Source organism: Trachypithecus francoisi, unplaced genomic scaffold (genome assembly GCF_009764315.1).
Source record: "Trachypithecus francoisi isolate TF-2019V2 unplaced genomic scaffold, Tfra_2.0 Lachesis_group0, whole genome shotgun sequence".
Lineage (NCBI taxonomy): Eukaryota > Metazoa > Chordata > Mammalia > Primates > Cercopithecidae > Trachypithecus > Trachypithecus francoisi.
The window spans coordinates 112,355,517-112,378,077 of NW_022681453.1; positions in this window are offsets into that span (position 1 = coordinate 112,355,517).

Below are 22,561 nucleotides of genomic sequence, written 5' to 3' on the forward strand. Positions count from 1 at the left end.
CTGATGAGTTCAGGATAGTAGAGTTATATAATATCACTTGTTGGATGAAGGAAAATTGGTTTCAGTTTTCATTACAGAGTAATATAAGAAACAAAGGATTACCAATATACATGGCTGCTTGCCAAAAGCCAGACACGGTAGTAACACTATTTTGTTGTCCAATTGCAAGGGGACTGTGGTGGCTACTCTCTTGTTTAAACTTCATAGTCCACAACAGGATTTTTACTGGTCAGGCAGAGCTCTGAAAACTGGAAACAGAATTGCATATAATCATATAGAATCTTCCTATAATACACTTTATGTGTGAAGATCTATATTTGTCTGCTAGGGCTAGTGTACTGAAGTACAAGTGGTCACTTAAATTTAACAGAAATGTGTTGTCTCACAATTGTGAAGGCTGGAAGACAAACATTCAGATGCTGGTAGGCTTGGTTCCTTCTGAAGCCTGTGAGAAGGCATCTGTTTCAGTCTATTGTCTAGCTACTTGTGGTTGCTGGTAATCTTTGGCATCCCCTGGCTTATGGAAGCACCACAAATTCATCTTCACATGATGTTCTTTCTATGTTTGTATCTATTAATATGCCCAAATTTCTCCCCTTTAAAGGGACATTGATTATATTAGATTAGGCCCCACCCTGATGATCTCATTTCAACTTTACTACTTCTGTAAAAATCCCATTTCCAGATAGCTACATTCTGAGTCACTGGGGTTTAGGACTTCAAAATATAAATTTGGGTGAGACACAATTCAACCCATAACAAGACTTACTACCTTTTTTCCTTCTGGGATGACTCATTATTAGAATTGTGCAATTTTAAAAGAATTTATGAGTATAGATCATTTGATATCATGAATTTCAACTTTCATAGTAGCCAAAAGCAGAGACTGTAATGCCAATAGCCAAGCAACATGTCTATGCAATTCATCACTTAGAACATTTAAACAATTTTACAGCTTAACAGTAAAAAACCAAGGATAAGCAAGATACAAAAATAAATGAAGAGAAATGTTAGCTCCAACATCTAGCTTGTTCAGGAATGTTTAAAGCACCTCCCAGGAAAAGAGAAGTGATATGTTCTCTGACCTTGTTCTTGCTCTTGTTCTTTTCTCTGACTTGTTTATCCTGTTAATTCTTCAAAGTCCAGAAATTGACTTTTGTAATATTTGCTAGACAGAACAGACAAGCCCATTCTGGGTTTTCGCATTGTATCATCAGTTTGGTTGTGCTTTTCTTCTATACCGCTGTGAGCTCTGCTGGTCCATTTGATTTTATCAGTCCCCTAACTGTCATCCTTGAAGCACATGTATTCTTGCAGGAATTTTCTGAGCTCCAACAATCTGGCCTTCTTTCCTCTGCTACTAGTCTTACTAACCAGAGTTTTACTTTGGTAGCAAACCTACCATTCTTTCAAAGATGTTTATGTTTTGGGAACATTGGTTGCTGAAAGTTTCCTCCACTGTTTCAAATTGCCCCTTGTTTTGGGGTTTTGGTGACTGAGAGACTACTGCTGCTGCCTCACCACTGTCAGAGCCTCATGCAAATCTCCCTGAGACTTTGATTAGTCCTACACTAGCGCAACATGTGGCTGAGTTTCTTTGTAGCTGGCAGCCATCACATCTGCACTGTCCTCTATAATGTTTGGAACAGATATCTCAGCAGCTCTTCTGGAAGTCTCTGAGTTGGGGTACTTTGTAGCTCTCACTTGGGAGCTAGCAGAAACTCAGGCACCAGCATTTCATATGACCTGCTACTGATCATTGAATGGATGATTTACACTATGGTGTGATGTGTAGAAATTAGATGGATAATATTTTCAGACAGTTACTTTCTCACTTTACATGGCCTGAGGAATCAGGGTAAGAAATAAAAATAAAGTATATTGGAAATGTTAACAGAATTTAGAACATTTGGAAATGACCATTTTCTTTGTGTAATTCATGGTCCTTTATGTTACGTAAGCATATTCATCAATTAACTAAGGCATGTATTATAAATGAATCTACTAGTCAGATTCTCTGGATGTCCTTTTGTATTTTTCAAATATAATCCTGTTTATCATTTGAAGTATGTTTTGATGTTATTTATTTACTTACTTAAAAAGATAAGTTAAACCATTTTATCTTTAGCCACTTAGTGGTAGCAGCAGTGCGTCTTTGTTTTTGAAAAATTGTCAAATATTACAACAAATACAAAGACTTTGTATGTGAAGAAATAAAACAATTTCTGGAAAACAGCTTACAGTTAGAGTAAGGATGCATAATATAAAAGTTCTAAATTAAACATGACATCTTGCTATTGGCTTCTGTGTCTCCTTCTGTATTTACAAATTTTATATTCTAATGACCATAAAATAAAATCTGAAGTTATGCACTAGCAATGGCCTCTCGGGAATCCTTCTCCTCCAAACCTAAGTAGTTATTTTTTAAAAGTCTTAACTTGTGTTTTTAACTACTTTTATATAAAAAATATCTTGCACTGGATTTTTATTAAATTATAACTAGTGGTACATAAAGAAAGGCGTTCTCCCATTCACCTTCTCCTGTTTTCATATTCATGACTATCTTCTACCTGCTCATATATTTATGTCTCAGTGTCCTTTGTAACTCTCGCAGGCTTCATGAATCATCTGCACTAGTTCTCTTGTGAATATTGTGTTATGTAAAGTTTCTTTTGAGTAGTTAGGCCTCTCCCCAGGTGAGACTATTTTTTTTCTCCTGGGAAAAGGAGAAATAATATACTTTATTTGTTTGGTGACTGATTTTTATTTTACCTCTCTATATAGCTCTAGCCCTGACTCAACATTTTAGTTACTTTCTTGAATCACATCTAGAAATGTGACTAGTATAATAAAATAATTCTTTAGAACCAATTAAATATTTCTACATGTTTGGGATGACTTTTAATGTTTTCATCTCACTGACATAGATTTTTTTTTAAATTCATGCATAATTTGACACTCCAAAAACCCCTTAGAAATAAATTATATATTGTTTTATTCTCACTTTTAAAATGTGTTTGATTTTATTGTATTTTTCAAGTTTATCTGCCACTGACCTCTTAATCATTTGCATATAATTATCCTTGGCTTGGTTATTCAAACCATCCAGTAGATTACAAAACATTTACAGAAAATAATATAATAATACCAAATCAAAGCATCCCTGCAATTATTTTTATTATAATGAATTGAATTGAACGTATTTACTGTGCTTACTAAACTTCTTGTGTATGTTCTATTATTTCCCATTCCTTTTGCTACGATTGTTCATGTTTTTTATTTTCCAATCATGTATTGAACATTCTGAAAAGTCAATTAAAAGTATGTACATTTGTTCTTGGTTTTTATGAGTTGGGAACTATGATTCAGATGATGTTAAAAATAATGTCAAGTCCATTGCACATAATTCAGGAGATTAGGTTTATTGAAAATATGGCTTGAGGCTATGTTAGTTTTTGAAGACATACAGAATCTTGATTTGGTTCTGTATGGGAGGGAGTTTTGGAAGCAAACACTGAGAACTGATCACCTAGGTACCTAGAGGTAAACTCTACCTCATTCTCTGTTAAAGAAAGGGATAGGCTTCTAAGTCTTTTGTTCAATATAAGGTGGTACTGTGGTCATTATTTAATAAATCACACTCTGTTATAGCACATCCTGTGAGAAGCTGAAGACCTGCTTTTGGTGCTAATTTTTTGAATACATCACCAAATGAGATAAAAGAGAGGCCTAGCATTAGAAAGAGCTAATGCATTTAGTTGAAGTTGAAATATCTGCTCACCTGTATACAGCTGCATTAAATTCGAAGCTGCATTTAATGGATTAGTAGTTCCCATTTTTATCTACATAAAGAATGAATAATTTTGATGTCTTTTATGGTAGGTAAAAGTGTAATGAAGAATTGTACAATGGGTTATTATTTCTAAATATATTCATATGGGGCTTTGGAAGGTTTGAAGTCAGTGCTGAAGACTTTGTCAGTGCTTTGATTTTCTTAGAGATATATGAAAGTCAAACAATAGTAACAATTAGCCTTAGATTTAGGGACTTTGGACTAAAAGAAAAAAAATTAAACCTTGATAATTTCAAGTTATTGTGTGTTTGTGCATGTGTTCAGTCTTCAAAAAGAAAAAAAAAATTAAATATTTGGGTATTACATGAACCTGTTCAGTGCCAATTTCATTGCATGATTAATTTCTCTTTTCTTAAATCTAAACTGTGGTATAAATTCATTTAAAAAATACCTGATCACTGTTTATTATGGTAGTTAAAATGCATCATGTAATCTATTCAGTAGAGATGCAAGAGGCATAATTATCATTATGGATTGTTTACTCACTGCCACCTATCATGAAAATCCATTAATTATGCATTTCATTATTCACTCATTAATGACAATTGACATTGACCATGGGTTTTGAATGATTCATAAATACTTGTATCAACAGAAACATCTGTAAAAAAATGAATGTATTATGACCCTTAACCCGTAAAAGTATACTTATAATTAATATGTGGTAAGCAAGGGCCATTAGACTTTTAAAAATTATGTGAAGAAGTGAATTGATCACAAATTTAATTCTGATTTACTGAATGAATGGAGATCTGCTACTTTGTGAACAAAATACATGGCCTCATTTAAAAATTGTTCTCTTTTTGCTTTCTTTTTCCACTCTGGTCCCTGCACATTATATCAAAAAAGATTAGGTTCATGCCTTTCAGCATACTGTAGTCATCCCCATACCTCTTTCATAGACATAAACAGATATAATACATGCCCTGAAAAAAAAATGAGATGTGTTCTATCAAAGATGACTAGGAGAAAGAAGCCCAGACATATAAATGTATTATGCATGAATGTGTCCCTCTCTAATGCATGAGTAAGAGAGAAATATTACATTATGTACATTATTAGAAAACTCATTGAATTGATGTTATTTATAGATTGTAGGGAACTAACACGTTGATTAGGGAAGAAAAAAAATACTGGCCTAGATTTTTCATTACAACCATAATACCTTGTATCCATGTGTAAACTTTATATGTCATGAAAATAATTAAATATATTAGTAAGTCAGATTATTTTGGATACAAATTTTGCTTACTTACAGTACTCAATTAGGTATTCACAAGAAAAAGTTGCTGCTATTCACATAAATAGAATGCAAATGATGGATTCTTGTTCTGACTAAATTTTGCTCTCTGTATAAGTCCATTTTCTCACTGCTAAAGAACTCCCTGAGACTGAGGTGTTAATAAAGAAATACCTCACGGTTCTTCATGGCTGGGAGGCCTCAGGAAACTTACAATCATGGAGGAAGGTAAAAGGCAAGCAAGATGTGTCTCACATGATGGCAGGAAAGGGAGAGTGAAGGGGGAGGTGCCATACTTTTAAGCCATCAGATATCATGAGAACTGACTCACTATCATGAGAACAGCATGGGGGCAATCCATCCCAATGATCAAATCATCTGTCACCAGATCCCTCCTCTGACACCTGGGTATTACAATTTGACATGCAATTTGGGGGGGGACATGGAACCAAACCATATCACTCCAGTCCTGGCCCCTCCCAAATCTCATGTCTGTCTCACATTGCAAAATCAATCATGCCATCCTAACAGGCACACCCCTCAAAGTCTTAGCTCATTTTAGCATTAACTCAAAAGTCCAAGTCCCAAGTCTTATCTGAGACAAGGCAAGTCCCTTCAGCCTATGAGCCTGTACAAAAAAAAAAGGTAAAGGTTAGTACTTCCAAGATATAATGAGGTACAGGCATTGGGTAAATACTCCTGCTCCAAATGGGAGCAACTGAACAAACCAAAGGGGCTATAGGCCCCATGCAAGTCTGAAATCCAGTAAGGCAGTCATTACATCTTAATGTGTCAAAATAATCCCCTTTGACCTCATGTCTCATATCCACGACACACCGATGCAAGAGGAGGGCTCTGAGGGCCTTGGGCAGCTCCACCCCTATGGCTCTACAGGGTACAGCCCCCAGGGTGGCTTTCACTGGCTTGCATTGAGTGCCTGTGCCTTCCCAGGTGCAAGCTATAAGTGGATCTACCATTCTGGGGTCTGGAGTACAGTGGTACTCTTACAGCTCTACAAGGCTGTATCCCATTGGGAACTCTGTGTGGGGGTTCAAATCCCACATTTCCCTTCTGTGCTGCCCTAGAAGAGGTTCTCCATGAGGAGTCTGCCCCTGAAGCAGACATCTGCCTGGACATCCAGGAGTTTCCATACATCCTCTGAAATCTAGGTGGAGGTTCCCAAACCTCAATTCTTGCCTTTTGTGTACCTGCAGGCCCAACACCTCATGAAAGCTGCCAGGGCTTGGGGTTTGCACCCTCTGAAGCCACTGCCCAAGCTGTATCTTGACCCCTTTTAGCCACAGGTATAGGTGTAGCAGCTGGGATGCAAGATGCCATATTCCAAAACTGCACAAACCAGCAGGGCCCTGGGCCTGGCCCATGAATTCATTTTTCAGTTCTAGGTCTCTGGACCTGTGATGGAAGGGGCTGCTGTGAGGATCTTTAAAATGTCCCGGAGACATTTTCCCCACTGTCTTGGCAATTACCATTCAATTCCTCATTAGTTATGCAAATTTCTGCAGCCAGATTGAATTTCTCCCTGGAAAATTGATTTTTTCTTTTCTATCTCATGGTCAGATTGAAATTTTTTTTAACTTTTATGTTCTGGTTTCTTTTTAAATCTAAGTTCCAATTTAAGAACATCTCTTTCTTCATGCATATGAGCTTACACTTTTAGGAACAGCCAGATTACATCTTAACTACTTTGCTGCTTATAAATTTCTTCTGCCAGATACCTTAAATCATCTCTCTCAAGTTCAAATATCTGCAGATATCTAGGGCAGCGGTAAAATGCTGCTAGCCTCTTTGTTAAAGCAAGAAAGAGCGACCTTTACTCCAGATCCCAACAAGTTCTTCATCTCCATCTGAGACCACCTCAACCTGGACTTCATTGTCCAAATCATTATCAGCATTCTGGCTAAAATCATTCAACAGGTCTCCAGATAGTTCCAAACTTCCCCACATCTTCCGGTCTTCTTTTGAGCCCTCCAAACTGTTCCAACTTCTGCCTGTTACCCAGTTTCAAAGTTGCTTCCATGTTTTCAGGTTCTCTTTTAGCAGTACCACACTCTCTGCTGTGTCAATTTACTGTATTAGTTTGTTCTCACACTGCTATAAAGATACAACCTGAGACTGGGTAATTTATAAAGGAAAGAGACTTAATAGACTTACTCTGTGGAGGCACAGAACCAAATTATATCACTTTCCATATAAATGAATCTTGCATGATTTATTTTCCAACATTTTTACATAAGCATACTGCCTTTTCTTTTTGGTAATAAGCACATTAAGGAAAATAAGGTATTTTAAAAGCTGTCAGAGAAAGGGAATTCTTATTGAGGAAAGATATGGTTTTATTTCAAGCCATCCCAGGATTTGGGTATGTAAAAGCAAACATTCTAGAAATTATCGTAAGGAAAGGAGAAGTAGTAGAAATAATGGGACATATGAGGAATCTGAGTAGAATGAAGAAATATGCCTAGAATGTATTCAGCAGAATATAAACTTCCTACAAAAAATGACTTGTGCAACAGTATCAAGAAATTCTCATAAAATTGTGGTGTGCAGAACAGCCACATCAGCTCTGGACACTTGTTAGAAATATAGAATCTTGGGCCTCATTTGCAAACTTACAGAAATAGAAGCTCTGATGTGTGCAGGAATCTGTGTTTTAATAAGATTTCAAGAAGATTCATATATATATACACTAAGTTTTTAGAAGTATTGTACAAGATTCTAAATATATCAAGGTTATTTATCATTTTCTATCCAACACCTAGAAGAATCCCTCCTAAAAGAAAGAACATAAGGTTTTATAAGTTTCATTGTATAGATTTTTCAACTCATTGGCTAAATTTATAGCTAGGTATTTTATTGATTTAATACTCTAATAAATGGAATTGTTTCCATGATTATTCAATTAGGTCAATATTTGTGTATAAAAATGCTACTAAGTTTTGTAGATTAATTTTGTGTTATTAAACTTTACTGTATTTGAATATTAATTCACAATTTCTTAAACAGAATTTTTGGGTTTTGTTGCATATAGGATCATGACATTTGCAAATAAAGATAATTATACATTTTCATTTTCAATTTGGATTTATTTTAGCTATTTATTTTTCTTGTGTGATTGCTCTTGCTAATATTTCTGGTACTATGTTCAATAGATGTGACCAGAGTGGGCATTTTTGCCTTGTACCAAATCTTAGTGGAAAGCTTTCATTTTTTTCTCCATTGATTATAATGCTAGTGGTGTTTTTATCATAAATGGCCTTTATTATCTTTAGTAACTTTCTATATTGAAACCCTTGATAGTTTTTGTCAAGGAAGTTTGTTAAACTGAGAAAGACAAAAATAAATAGAAAAATGTTATATTTTCATGGATTGAAGGAATTAATATTGTTAAAATATCCATGTTACCCACATAATCTACAGATTCAATACAGCCCTTATCAAAATATAAATAACATTCATCACAAAAATAGAAAAAAATACTAAAATTCATAAGGAACCATAAAGAAATCCAAATTGCCAAAAAACTTCTGAGAAAAAAAATGTTAGAAACATCACACTTTGTGATTTAAAATTATATTACAAAATTCTGGTAATCAAAACCATATTATACTGGTGCAAAAAGAGACATACAGACAAGTGGAAAAAAAATAGAGACTCCAGAAATGAATTCAAACAAGTCTAGGAATTAGTGAATTTAAAAATAGGCTACAGAAAATACACAGTCAGAGGAGACAAGAGACAAAAAGAACGAAAAAGAATAAAGCATGTCCATAAGATTTATAAATTATTCTCAAAGGAGAAAACTAACAGTTATTCTCCTTAGAAAGGAGGCAGAGGGAGAGATTGGGACCAGAAAATTTATTCAAAGTAATAATAACAAAGAAATTCCCAAACCTAGAGACATATATCAATATGAAATACAAGTAGGGTATAAAACAGCTTATAGATTTAAAAGAAAGAAGGCTACTTCAAGACATTTAATTATTAATCTGCCAGAGGTCAAGGAAAAAGAAAGGATCTTAAAAGCAGCAAAAGAAAAACACCACCACCACCACCAATAGCAACAACATAAAAACAACATACAACACAGCTTCAATATGTCAGGCAGCTGGCTTTTCAGTAGAAATCTTACAGGCCTGGAGAGAGTGACATAAAATTTTTAATGTTGAGGGAAAAAAAAAATTCTTGCCCTAGAAGAGTATATCTATTGAAAATATCTTCCAAACATAAAAGAGAAATACAGACTTTCTCAGACAAGCAAAAGCTGAGGGATTTCATTAATTCCAGACCTGCCTAACAGAAAATGATAAAGGAAGCTTTTCAATCTGAAAGAAAAGGACTAAGAAATCATTTGAAGGAGCAATATCATTCTTTTTTTTTTTTTTTTTTTTTTTGAGGCGGAGTCTCGCTCTGTCGCCCAGACTGGAGTGCAGTGGCCGGATCTCAGCTCACTGCAAGCTCCGCCTCCCGGGTTTACGCCATTCTCCTGCCTCAGCCTCCCGAGTAGCTGGGACTACAGGCGCCCGCCACCTCGCCCGGCTAGTTTTTGTATTTTTTTTTTTTAGTAGAGACGGGGTTTCACCGTGTTAACCAGGATGGTCTCGATCTCCTGACCTCGTGATCCGCCCATCTCGGCCTCCCAAAGTGCTGGGATTACAGGCTTGAGCCACCGCGCCCGGCTGAAGGAGCAATATCATTGGTAACAGTAAGTACACCTTAAAAATAATGACACTTTAATTGTCGTGTGAACTGCTCATATCAGGAGTAGAAAGACTAATGATGAACCAATAAAAAATAATAACTACAACAACTTTTCAAGACACAGACAGTATAATAACCCACAAACAGAAACAAGAAAAAATGCACATGTATAACTGAATTTAAAATAAAATAAAAAAAAGAGAAGTGAGGGAAAGAAGTTAAAGTATAGAGTTTTAATCAGATTTTTCCTTATTTGTTAGTTTGTTTATGTAACAAGTGTTAAGTTGTCATTAGTTTACAATAATGGGTCATAAATATTATTTACAAGCCTTATGGTAATGTCAAATTAAAGAATATGAGACCACTTTACCAAAAAAAAATGAAAAGCAAGAAATTAAAACACCACCAGAGAAAACCATCTTCACTACAAAAAAAGGCAGAATGGAAAGAAGCTAGAGAAGACAACAAAGTAATCAGAAAAGTAATAACAACATGGCAGAAATAAGAAGGCTCCATTTATCAGTAATAACATTGAATTTAAATACACTAAATTCACCAACCAAAAGAAACAAAGTGGATGAATAAACTTTTAAAAAACGACCTAATGATATGTTGCTCATAAGAAAAACATTTTATATATAAAAACATACATACATTGAAAATAAAGGAATGGAAAATGATATTTGATGCAAATGGAAATCCAAAAGGAGAAAGAGTGTATATGTATATAAGACATCAACACAAATTTTATACAAGATGACAAAGATAGTCTTTATATAATGATGAAGGGTAAATTCATCAAGAGGATATAATAATTTTAAATACATACGTACTCATCACTGGTGCACCCAATATATAAAGGAATTATTATTAGAGCTAAGATAGGCCCTAATAAGGCAAAGAAATTTGACATTTTATCTGCACTTTAGATTAAATGTACCTAATAGGTATTTACAAAATGTTTCATTCAATGACTGCAGAAGAGACATTTATCTCCTCAGCATATGGATCATGCTCAAGAATAGATGATATGTGAGACCACATAACAAGTGTTAAAAATTCAAAAAAATTGAAAGTACAGCATATATCTTCTCTGACTGCAATAGAATAAAACTAGAAGTAAATAAAAGGAATTGTATATTATACATATATGTATAGTTTCCATACATGGAATTTCCATAATTTCCATACATGGAAATTAAACAATATGGTCCCAAATTACTGGTGAGTCATGAAGAGTTTAAGAAGAAAATCCCCCCCAAAAATAAACTAATAATAATGAAAATACAGCATATAAAAACTTATGATATAGAAAAATCAGTACTAACAGAAAAGTTTATAGTTATGATTGCCTACCTCAAGAAAAGTAGAAAAACTTTGAATAAACAACCTAATGATACATCTTAAAAGACTAGAAAAGCAAGTGCAAACAATACCCAAAATAGTAGAAGCAAAGAAATAGTAAAGATCTGAGAACAAACAAATACAATTAAAACAAAAAATTTATGAAAAAGATCAACAAAACAAAAAGTTGGTGATATGGTTTGGCTCTGGGCCCACACTCAAATCTCATCTCAAAATGTAATCCCCATGTGTCAAGGAATGAACCTGGTGAGAGGTGATTGGATCATAGGGGCAGTTTTCCCCATGCTTTTCTTTTGATAGTGATTGAGTTCTCATGAGATCAAATGGTTTTATAAAGGACTCTTCCCACTTCACTTGTTCTCTCTTTTGCTGCCTTGCAAAGAAGGTGCTTGCTTCCCCTTTGACTTCAGCCATGATTGTAAGTTTCCTTAAGTTTTCCCAGTCATGTGGAACTGTGAGTCAATTAAACTACTTTCCTTTATAAATTACCCGGTCTCATGTAGTATCTTGATAGTAGTGTGAAAATGAACTAATACAGTAAATTAATATCATGAAGAGTGGGGCACTGCTATAAAAAACCAGAAAATGTGGAAGCAACCTTAGAATTGGGTAACAAGCAGACATCAAAACAGTTTGGAGGGCTCAGAAGAAGACAGAAAGATGTGGGAAAGTTTGGAACTTCTTGGAAACTTGTTGAATGCTTTTGACTAAAATGCAGATAGTGATATGGACAATGAAGTCCAGACTGAGTTGGTCTCAGATAGAGATAAGAAAGTTATTGGGGGCCGGGCGCGGTGGCTCAAGCCTGTAATCCCAGCACTTTGGGAGGCCGAGACGGGCGGATCACGAGGTCAGGAGATCGAGACCATCCTGGCTAACACGGTGAAACCCCGCCTCTACTAAAAATACAAAAACTAGCCGGGCGAGGTGGCGGCGCCTGTAGTCCCAGCTACTCGGGAGGCTGAGGCAGGAGAATGGCGTAAACCTGGGAGATGGAGCTTGCAGTGAGCTGAGATCCGGCCACTGCACTCCAGTCCAGGCGACAGAGCGAGACTCCGCCTCAAAAAAAAAAAAAAAAAAAAAAAAAAAAAAAAAAAAAAAAAAAAAAGAAAGTTATTGGGGACTGGAGCAAAGGTTACTCTTGCTATGCTTTACCAAAAAGGCTGGCTGCATTTTGTCCCTGCCTTAGAGATTTGTGGAACTTTGAACGTGAGAGACATAATCTGAAATTGGAATTTATGTTTAGGAGGGAAGTAAAGCATAAAAGTTTGGATAATTTGCAGCTTGACCATGCAATAGAAAAGATAAATCCATATTTTGGGGAGAAATTCAAGCTGACTGCACATATTTACATAAGTAATGAGGAGCTGAATGTTAGTTGGCATGGCAAGAGATCTTGGAGGCAGCCCCTTCCATCACAGGTCCAGAGGCCTATGAGGAATTAATGGTTTCATCGGCTAGGTCCAGGGCCCTGCTGCTGTGTGCAGCCTTGGGACTTCGTGCCCTGTGTCTCAGTTGCTTCAGCTCCAGTCATGGCTAAAAGGGACCAAGGTACAGCTCAGGCCATTGCTTCAGAAATTACAAGCCCCAAGCCTTAGTGGCTTACATGTGGTATTGGGATTGTGTGTACAGAAATCAAAAACGGAGGTTTGGGAATCTCTATCTAGATTTCAGAAAATGTGTAGAAATGCCTGGATGTCTAGGCAGAAGTAAGCTACAGCGGTGGAGCCCTCATGGAGAATGTCTGCTAGGGCAATGCTGAAGGGAAATGTGGGGTTGGAAATACTACACAGAGTCTCCACTGTGGCACTGCCTAGTGGAGCTGTGAGAAGAAGGCCACCATCCTCCAGACCCCAGAATGGTATATCCAGCAACAACTTGTACCATGCCCCTGGAAAAACCACAGCTACTCACCAGTGGCCGATGGAGGAGCTTCCCCACACCTTGGGAGCTCATGCCTTGGATCAGCATGCCCTGGTTGTAAGATATTGTATAAAAGGAGATCATGTTGGAGCTTTAAGATTTAATGGCTGCCCTGCTGGATTTTGGACTTGCATGGTGCCTGTAGCATCTTTGTTCAGCCCATTTTTTCCTACTTGGAATGGGTGTATTTACCTAATGCTTGTATCCACATGTTAGCATCTTGAAAAGAACTAATTTGTTTTTGATATTACAGACTCCTAGGCAGAAGGGACTTGCCTTTTTACAGATGTGATTTTACATTTGGACTTTTGGTTAATGCTGGAATGAGTTAAGATTTTTGGGAATGCATAATTGGTTTTTAAGTATAAGAAGGGCATGACATTTGGGAGAGACTAGGGACAGAATGATATGGTTTGGCTCTGTGTCCCCACCCAAATCTCATCTTGAATTGTAATTCTCTTGTGTCAAGGGAGGGACCTGGTGGGATGTGTTTGGATTGTGGAACAGTTTAGTGGGCTTAGCATGTGCTTCCTCCATGCTGTTCTCCTGATAACCGGTGAGTTCTCACAAGATTTGATGGTTTTACAAAGGGTTCTTCTTGCTATGCTCACTCTTTCTCCTGCCACCTTGTGAAGAAGGTACTTGCTTCCCTTCACCATCTATTATAATTGTAAGTTTGCTGAGGCCTCCCCAGCCATGTGGAACTGTAAGTCAATTAAACCTCTTTCCTTTATAAATTACCCAGTCTCAGATAGTATCTTTATAGCAGTGTGAAAACAGAATAATACCATTGGGTTATTGAAAAGATAAACAAATTTGATAAACACTTAGCCACACTAAGAAAAGAAAAGAGAGAGAAGACTCAAATAAATAAAATCAAAGATGATAAAGTAGGGATCACAACCAATAACATAGAAATGCAAAGGATCATTAGAGTATTTGTGAGAAACTATTTGCCAATTCTTTGGACAAAGTAGAAAAAATTGATTCATTCTTAGAAATACAAAACCTACAAGATTAAACCTTGAAAAAAATTCATAACCTGAAGAGACCAATGACAAGTAGCAAGATTAAACCTGTAATAAAATGTCTCACAAAAAAAAGCCCAGGAGCCAATGGTTGCACTGCTGAATTTAATCAAATATTTAAAAAAGCACTGCTACTAATTCTGTTCAAACTCTTCCAAAAAATAGAGGATGGGGGAATACCTCCAAACTCTTTTTATGAGGCCAGTATTACCCTGATACCAAAACCAGAAAAAAAATGTCAAAACAGGAAAATTGCAGGCAAATATTTATATAAAAATTGATGCAAAATTCTCAACAAAATACTAGCTAATGGTATTCAACAGCACATTAATAAGTATTCATCATGACCAAGTAAATTTTATCTTTATTCCAGAGAGGCAAAGATGGTTCAACATAAGCAAATCATTCCATGTGATAAATCATATCCACAGAATGAAAGACAAAATCCATATGATCATTTCCATTGATGCTGAGATTTTGATACAATTCAACATGACTTAATAATAAAATCTCTAAAAAAACAAACCTGATATAGAAGGAACACATCTCAATGCAATAAAAGTTATATAAGACCGACTAACATTTACTATCATAATCAATGGGGAAAACTGAAAGTCTTTTAAGATCTGAAACACAACAAGGATGTCTACTTTCACCACTGTTATTCAACACAGCACTGGAACTCCTAGCTAGAGCAATCACCAAAGGAAAAGAAACGAAGGTTATCCAAATTGGAAAGGAAGAAGTCAAATTTTCCTGTTTGTGGATGATATGATTTTGTATTTGGAAGAAACCTGAAGGCTCCACTAAATACTATTGGAACTGATATACAAATTCAGTAAAGTTGGAAGATACAAAGTTAATATTCAAAAACTAGTTATATTTCAATATACCAACAGCTAAGATTCTGAGAAAAAAACAATAAAATTACCCCATTTTCAATAGTTACAAATAAATTAACATACCTAGGAATTAAGACACAGAAGGTATCAAAGATCTCTGTAATAAAAACTATAAAACATTGATGAAATAGAGGAAAAATCGTCAACTTTATATGAAACCACAAAAAAATGCAGAATAGGCAAATCTATTCTGAGCAAAAAGAACAAAACTAGAGAAAAATCACATTACCTGACTTGGAATTATTCCACAAAGCTATAGTAATCAAGCCATTATCAGACTGGTATAAAAATAGACACACAGCCTAAAAGAAAATAGTAGAGAACCCAGAAATAAACCCATTAATCTACAGAGAACTTATTTTCCACAAAGATGCCAAGACCGTACATGGAAGAAAGGGCAGGTTCTTCAGTAAATGGTGCTGGCAAAACTAGATATCAAATATGCAGAAGAATGAAACTACACTTCTCTCTCTTGCCATATACAAAATCAAATCCAAATAGACAAACAACAAATCTAAGACCTCAAACTAGGAAACTAGTAAAAGAAAAACCATTGGGGAATCTCTCCAAGAAATCTGACTGAGTCAAGATTTCTTTAGCAATTTGTTGAGCACAAGTACAGGAAACCAAAACAGAAATAGATACATGGGATCACATCAAGTTAAGAAGCTTCTCCACAATAAAGAAATCTTCAACAAAATGAAGTGAAAACCCACAGGATGAGAGGAAATATTTGCAAACTATTCATCTGACAAAGAATTAATGACCGGTATATATGAGAAGCTCAAACAACTCTTCAGAAAAAAAAAAAATCCAACTAAAAAATGGGCATATCTAAGTGGACATTTCTCAGAAGATGTAGATATAGTAAACAGGTATATGAAAGGATGCTCGTTATCAATGATCATCAGACACAAGTAAATCAAAACTCTCGTCACATATAACCTTACCCCAGTTAAGATAGCTTGTATCTAAAAGATATTAACATGCTACCGAGGACTGAAGAAAAGGGAACCCTCATACACTGTTGGTGGGAATGTAAATCAGTGCAATCACTATAGGGAACAGTTTGGAGATTTCCTCGAGAGACTAAAATTAGAGCCACCATATGATCAGGCAGGCCTGCTGCTAGCTACACATCTAAAATAAAGAAAATCAGTACATAGAAAAGATATCTGTCTACACTCTCATATTTATTGCAGCACTATTCACAATATACACAATGAAGTACTATTCAGCACTAAAAAACAATGAGATCCTGTCATTTGCAATAATATAGATGGAACTGGAGGACATCAAGTGAAATAAACCAGTCAGAGAAAGACAAACCTTGCATGTTCTCACTTACTTATGAAAGCTGACAATTAAAACAATGAGACTCATGGAGACAGAGTGTAAAACATTGATTACCAGTTCCTTGGAATGGTAGTGGGGGGTGGTAAGAGGAGATGATTAATGAGTATAAAAATATACTTATATAGAATGAATAAGATCTAGTAGTTGATAGCATAACAGGACCAGTATAGTCAACAGTAATTTATAGAACATTTTAAAATAGCGAAAATATTATATTTGGATTCTTTTTAACAAAGAATGGATAAATTCTTTGGGTGATGCATACCTCATTTCACTTAACATAATTATTACACATTGTATGCTTGTATCAAAATATCTCATGTCATAAATGTATACACCTTCTATATACCTGCAAAAAATAAGAAATAAAAAAAGATGACAGGAGTACAAATTAGTTCATAAATAGAAAAGAAAGTTTGCTCTTTTTATGTATAAAGTGCAGATATGCCTATTTATAGATATACATGTACATATATAATATTAAAGTTTTATATATGGTGATATGAAGGTTTATCTGTATTTTCTTACTTCAGGGAGAACCCTGTACATTCTGTACTTAACTATGTATTATAGTATTAAAATTTTATATAGGAGCGATTAGAAAATAAATGACTAAAAATAATCCACAGGGTGGTGATAATGAAAAAAGAAGGTTGAGAAACCCTGACTTGGAGGAAAGTTATCATCAGGGTGATAGCAGTTGCAACTCCAGAATTTCTATATTGGGATTATGGGTTCCAAAAGACAATATTGTTGGAAATGAAAGTGATTTGAGAAGTGGTTGCAGAGAAAAGTTAGAAATTTTTACTTGAAATTTATTGCATTTGCATAACTGTGGTAGCCAGAATTCTAAGACAGCTCCCAAGAGCCATGTATACATGGCTGGTGTACCTTCACTGTATAATGCAATATCCTTGAGTGTAGGTGGGATCTGGTAATATGATGAATATTATTTTCATGATTAGATTACGTGGCAAGGGTAAAGTTATTTTTCAGATGTAATTAAAGGCACTAATCAGTTGACATTAAGTTAATCAAAAGATATATAATTCTTGGTGTGCCTCCCATAACCAGGTGAAGTCTTTTAAATGAGGACTAAGCATAAGAGACATTACAGCTAATGACCTTGAGGAAAGCAAACAACCGTTTGTGAACTGCATATAGAGAGAGATGACTTCATGAGCTGAGAACCTTGGTTTTGTAACATCAGGAAATAAATTCTGCCAACATCCACAGAGTACTTTGAGCCTCAGATGAGAACTGCAGCTCCAACTGACACCTTAATTACAGTAGGATCAGAAAAGGCAATGCAGCTAAACTATGCCTACACTTCTGACTTATAGAAACTGTGAGATAATAAATGGATGTATTAAGCTGGCAAATTTGAAACAATGTGTTACACATATGTAACTAATTGCTATATGAGCATATTTTTATTTAAATTTGTAATATTTGATACATTCAATGCCTGATCTAATCAGTAAATCCTACAGTGCTACCACTGAGAAGAAAGAAGTACTATAGGAAAACATATATGGTGAGAAGTGAAGGAATACAAATAATCATGGTTTATAATATGGCTCAGGATGAACATTCTTTTGATGGGGATTTCAAATGGATTTATTTAACTTTGAATAAATTTGATATAGTAAGTGAAATGTTAAAATCTTTTAATAAACACCAGTTGATATATCTTTTGACCTAATGTAGTTATTACTAAATACACTTATGAGTAGAGACAGTAGCATCTGTACAACAAACTTGATTAACCCAAGATGACATAGTGCTAAAGTAACGAATCAAAGCCTAGACCCTGGGTCTTTTGAGAGATTAGTCAGACATTCACCTATGGTTTCCTTCTTCTAACCCATCTTAGTAATGATTCGTTATTCACTTAGAATCTAACTTTCATTTGATTTATGATACTGCTTACCATAAAATTACACTTTAGGGGAAATGAGGAAGAAAAACCTATTTTAATGTAAATATAGATGAAGATGCATGACTGGAAAAAATATATACAACTATGCTTAGTACTTTTATTCCACAATAAATGTTAATAATATTAAGATGACCCAAACCACGACATATTTTGTTTCAACTTAAAACTGACGTATCTTGCAGTAGTAGTTCCTTCTAAGGTAAAAAGGTTGATTCTCTATTCAGTTTCACATCTGAAACTAGATTATTAACAAGTTCTATGTTGGAAAGATTCTTCCTCTCTAAAAGTTATAAAGAAACAAGAAAATGTTTGAACTATACTTTAATGTGGTGATAAGCCCCATATTCTATGTACTGAAACAATTAATTTATTTGGCAGTATTTAATATTATTTACCAAAATATTACAAATACTTATTTTTCTAAAAGATTATACCTGCACACATACATGCTCAATTCCTAAATTTTGCATTATGCTTCACACAACTTATACTCACTTTTCATGTTTGATAAATGTTTCTGTTTCAGATGGGAAGTTAATCCTGAAATTTAAAAAGATCCTTATATAAGCTGAGTACGTTGTGGTTTTTAAGGTATTTACAGCATACACATAGCAACACTGCCTTTACTCCCTGCAGAAATCTCTTCTGTACAAAATGTCTGCAGGATATTGAGCTACTACAGTACCTACTATGTCAATTTGAAAGATTTTGATAGTCATCCATAATTATGTGATTCTATATTAGCAACTATAATTGCCTCTGTTAAGATATTAAAAGATAAAAAGATTTTGTTCTAGTGCATCTTCATAATGCATTATAGAATGTAGGACTACAGGACTACAGAATGTGAAAAATTATGAAAATCACTTACATTCTAGACAAAGCCTTCTTTGAGAACTGAAATTTACATTTAGAAGCTCTTCCTAAAGTTCATAGACTTAGAAACACAAGCTTAACCTCACAAACATTTGAGGCACTTGATTTTCCTTCTTAAATTTACTCTATTTGCTCTCTTCAAATATATATAAAGAAAAATATTGTATTTGTTTTCAATTGCTTGTATGAAAAATTATCACAAATTTAGTGGTTTAAAACACACAAACTTACTCTCTTACTGTTCTGTAGATCAATTGTCCAGTGTGTATCTCACGGCGTTAGAATTAAGATTTTATCATGAAGAGTTCCTTGCTTCTTACAGATTCTTCAGGCTACTAGCAATCCTTGGCTTCTGGTTATGTGACTCAAATCTGTTTATTATCACAGTATCTTTTTTCTTTCCGATATTCAACCTATTTTTTATAAGGAACATGATGATTACATCAGGCCCACTCAGGCAATATCTCCATCTCAAAATCATTAATTTAATCTTATCTGCAAAGTCCCCTGTACCATATAAGGTATCAGTCAAATGTTGTAAGGATTAGGAAATGGATATTTTGGGGAGGTATTTCTTCAGTCTATGACAAGTACTGATGTTCAACTTCATAAGTTTGTGAGTCAATATTTGAAGACTGAAGAGTCCCCAACAAGAAAAAATTATTGGAGGAATAATGCTTGGAAACTCAGCAAGTAACTAGCTGCTTAGGTAAGTTGAAAGGGAAAATATAATGCTGTGCAATTTTATGGACAATTGTCATGGCCATGAGTGGAGAGCTGTGGATCTTATTCAAAAGTTGTGTTTATTGTTAAATATCAGAATTTACAATTATTAGAAAGCTGCCATTACCCAAGACTCATTGTATTACTTTATTTATTCAAGTAGAACATTGGTAGCCATATGATGTCTGGTCAGGCAATTTGGAAAACTGTTGACATGCTTAGAATGTTATCATGGACCTTAGGAGAGCTCAACTGCTCAGCTACCTCTATTTGATAATATCAAAGATTCTTTCCTCTGGGATATTGGAGGGCTTCAATTACTGTAGAATTATAAAGTTCATGAGAAGTTCCTAGATTTTAGCTGCACAATTAAATTCATAATAATTTGGTTTTTTAAATTATATAACGAATATGCTGAGATTAACTAAATGGAAAACAACTATTAAAGCATATGCTTAATACCTATTGCTCAACAAATGTTAGGTATGAAAATATTTTGTACTAAACTTAAGTCAATATACCCTCTTATAACATTATTAAATAATAGCAATTATAAGTAACTTTTACCTTTGCTGATTTTTTAGAATCTGCCAAATGTTTGCATTTATTAACTTATATAATCCTCAATATAATTCTATATGGTAAGTGCTATTTTAAAATGCATATTCACATACTTAGGAAAAAAAACAGAAAGGCATTTAAATCCAGACACTGTAGCTTTAAAACTGATGTTTTTAAGTTAACTACTAACGCTATACTGTCCATCTGAAATTTTACCAAACTTCAACAAAGTTAATGCCTAAAATTCCAGTAAGAGTTCTATTAACAAGTCAACGATGCTTTAGTGAAAAGAACTTAGTACAAAATGAATGAAGCAATGGAGCTAGCACAATTTGTTAAAAAACATCTAAGATGTGGAAATAAAATGAGTTACTATCACATAAAGCAAAAAATTCCTTGGAGACTTTTCATACGCTTTCCATACTAAGGTATTGATAACCACATGGACTTGTGTGTCCTGCAACTAGGTCTTTATTTTCTAGTTCTGCAAATGCTCTCTCACAAGGATTCACCATACATTTTATCACTCTATGCAGATCCATTTCTCAACATTCATTTTACAAATACTTATTGAACCTTCTATGTAACAGCAACAGTGTTATCACAGAGTCAGTGAGTCTATATGTATTTTTAACATACATTAAAACAATTTTTTTTTTTTTTTTTGAGATGGAGTCTCACTCTCTCGTCCAGGCTGGAGTGCCGTGGCATGATCTTGGCTCACTGCAACTTCTGCCTCCTGGGTTCAGGCTATTCTCCTGCCTCAGCCTCCTGAGTAGCTGGGACTACAGGCAGCCACCACCACGCCCAGCTAATTTTTTGTATTTTTAGTAGAGATGGGGTTTCACCGTGTTAGCCAGGATGGTCTCAATCTCCTGACCTCGTGATCCGCCCGCCTCAGCCTCCAAAAGTGCTGGGATTACAGGCGTGAGCCACTGTGCCCAGCCTAAAACAATATATTTTTAAATTTACAACTGTAGTAAGAGCAACCCACACCACAATGAAATATCATACTTGTATTCTAAACGATGAAACAGTTGCAGAAATTATTTAGCTGGCAAGTGTAGTCATTAATACTTATAATTTGTATATGTATTATGCATACTTTATTAATTGCATTTATATTGCTCTAGGTATATCTTGAGATACACTTGAATTGTGACAAATATAATTTGTCTCAAATATAAAGTCACTCTAGAAATTTACCTCTGCTTTCCGATGTCTTCAGAAATTCACCAAAGATATGAGGAGCTTGTCATGAGTTTAAGAAAATATTATCTGGTTAAGATTCTAACATGGCATTCCAAAAGGGGGTTCGGTCATTATTGCCATAGCCCTTCTTTCTTTCTCACTCACTATTTACTACCAGCCCTACCATTACTCTCCTGGTCCCACTTCTCACCAGTTACTTATGTAAACATTCACACCCTATATATACTCTTTCTTTTAATTCTGTTTCTTTAATGCCATAGTTTCATCACTGTAGTTTTAGAACAAATCTTTGCATTGTGTCATCTGAGTCAAATAACTTTGCTCTTTTTTTTTTTTTTTTTTTTTTTTTTTTTGAGACGGAGTCTCGCTCTGTCGCCCAGGCTGGAGTGCAGTGGCCGGATCTCAGCTCACTGCAAGCTCCGCCCCCCGGGTTTGCGCCATTCTCCCGCCTCAGCCTCCCAAGTAGCTGGGACTACAGGCGCCCGCCACCTCGCCCGGCTAGGTTTTGTATTTTTTAGTAGAGACGGGGTTTCACCGTATTAGCCAGGATGGTCTCGATCTCCTGACCTCGTGATCCGCCCGTCTCGGCCTCCCAAAGTGCTGGGATTACAGGCTTGAGCCACCGCGCCTGGCTACTCTTTCATACTTTGATGGAAATAACAGAAGTGATTTGGTTATTGGGCATTTTTGTCTCTGGTATTAAAATGTCAACATATAAACTGTTCATTATAACTGGAATTCCAGGCTATCTGATTTATTTTAAATGCTTCTGGTTCTCATCTAAGTTCTATATCACCTTATCATTTCTGCTTTTGCTACTTACTGTTAATGACCTAGACGTGTACTCAGAATTTATTTCTG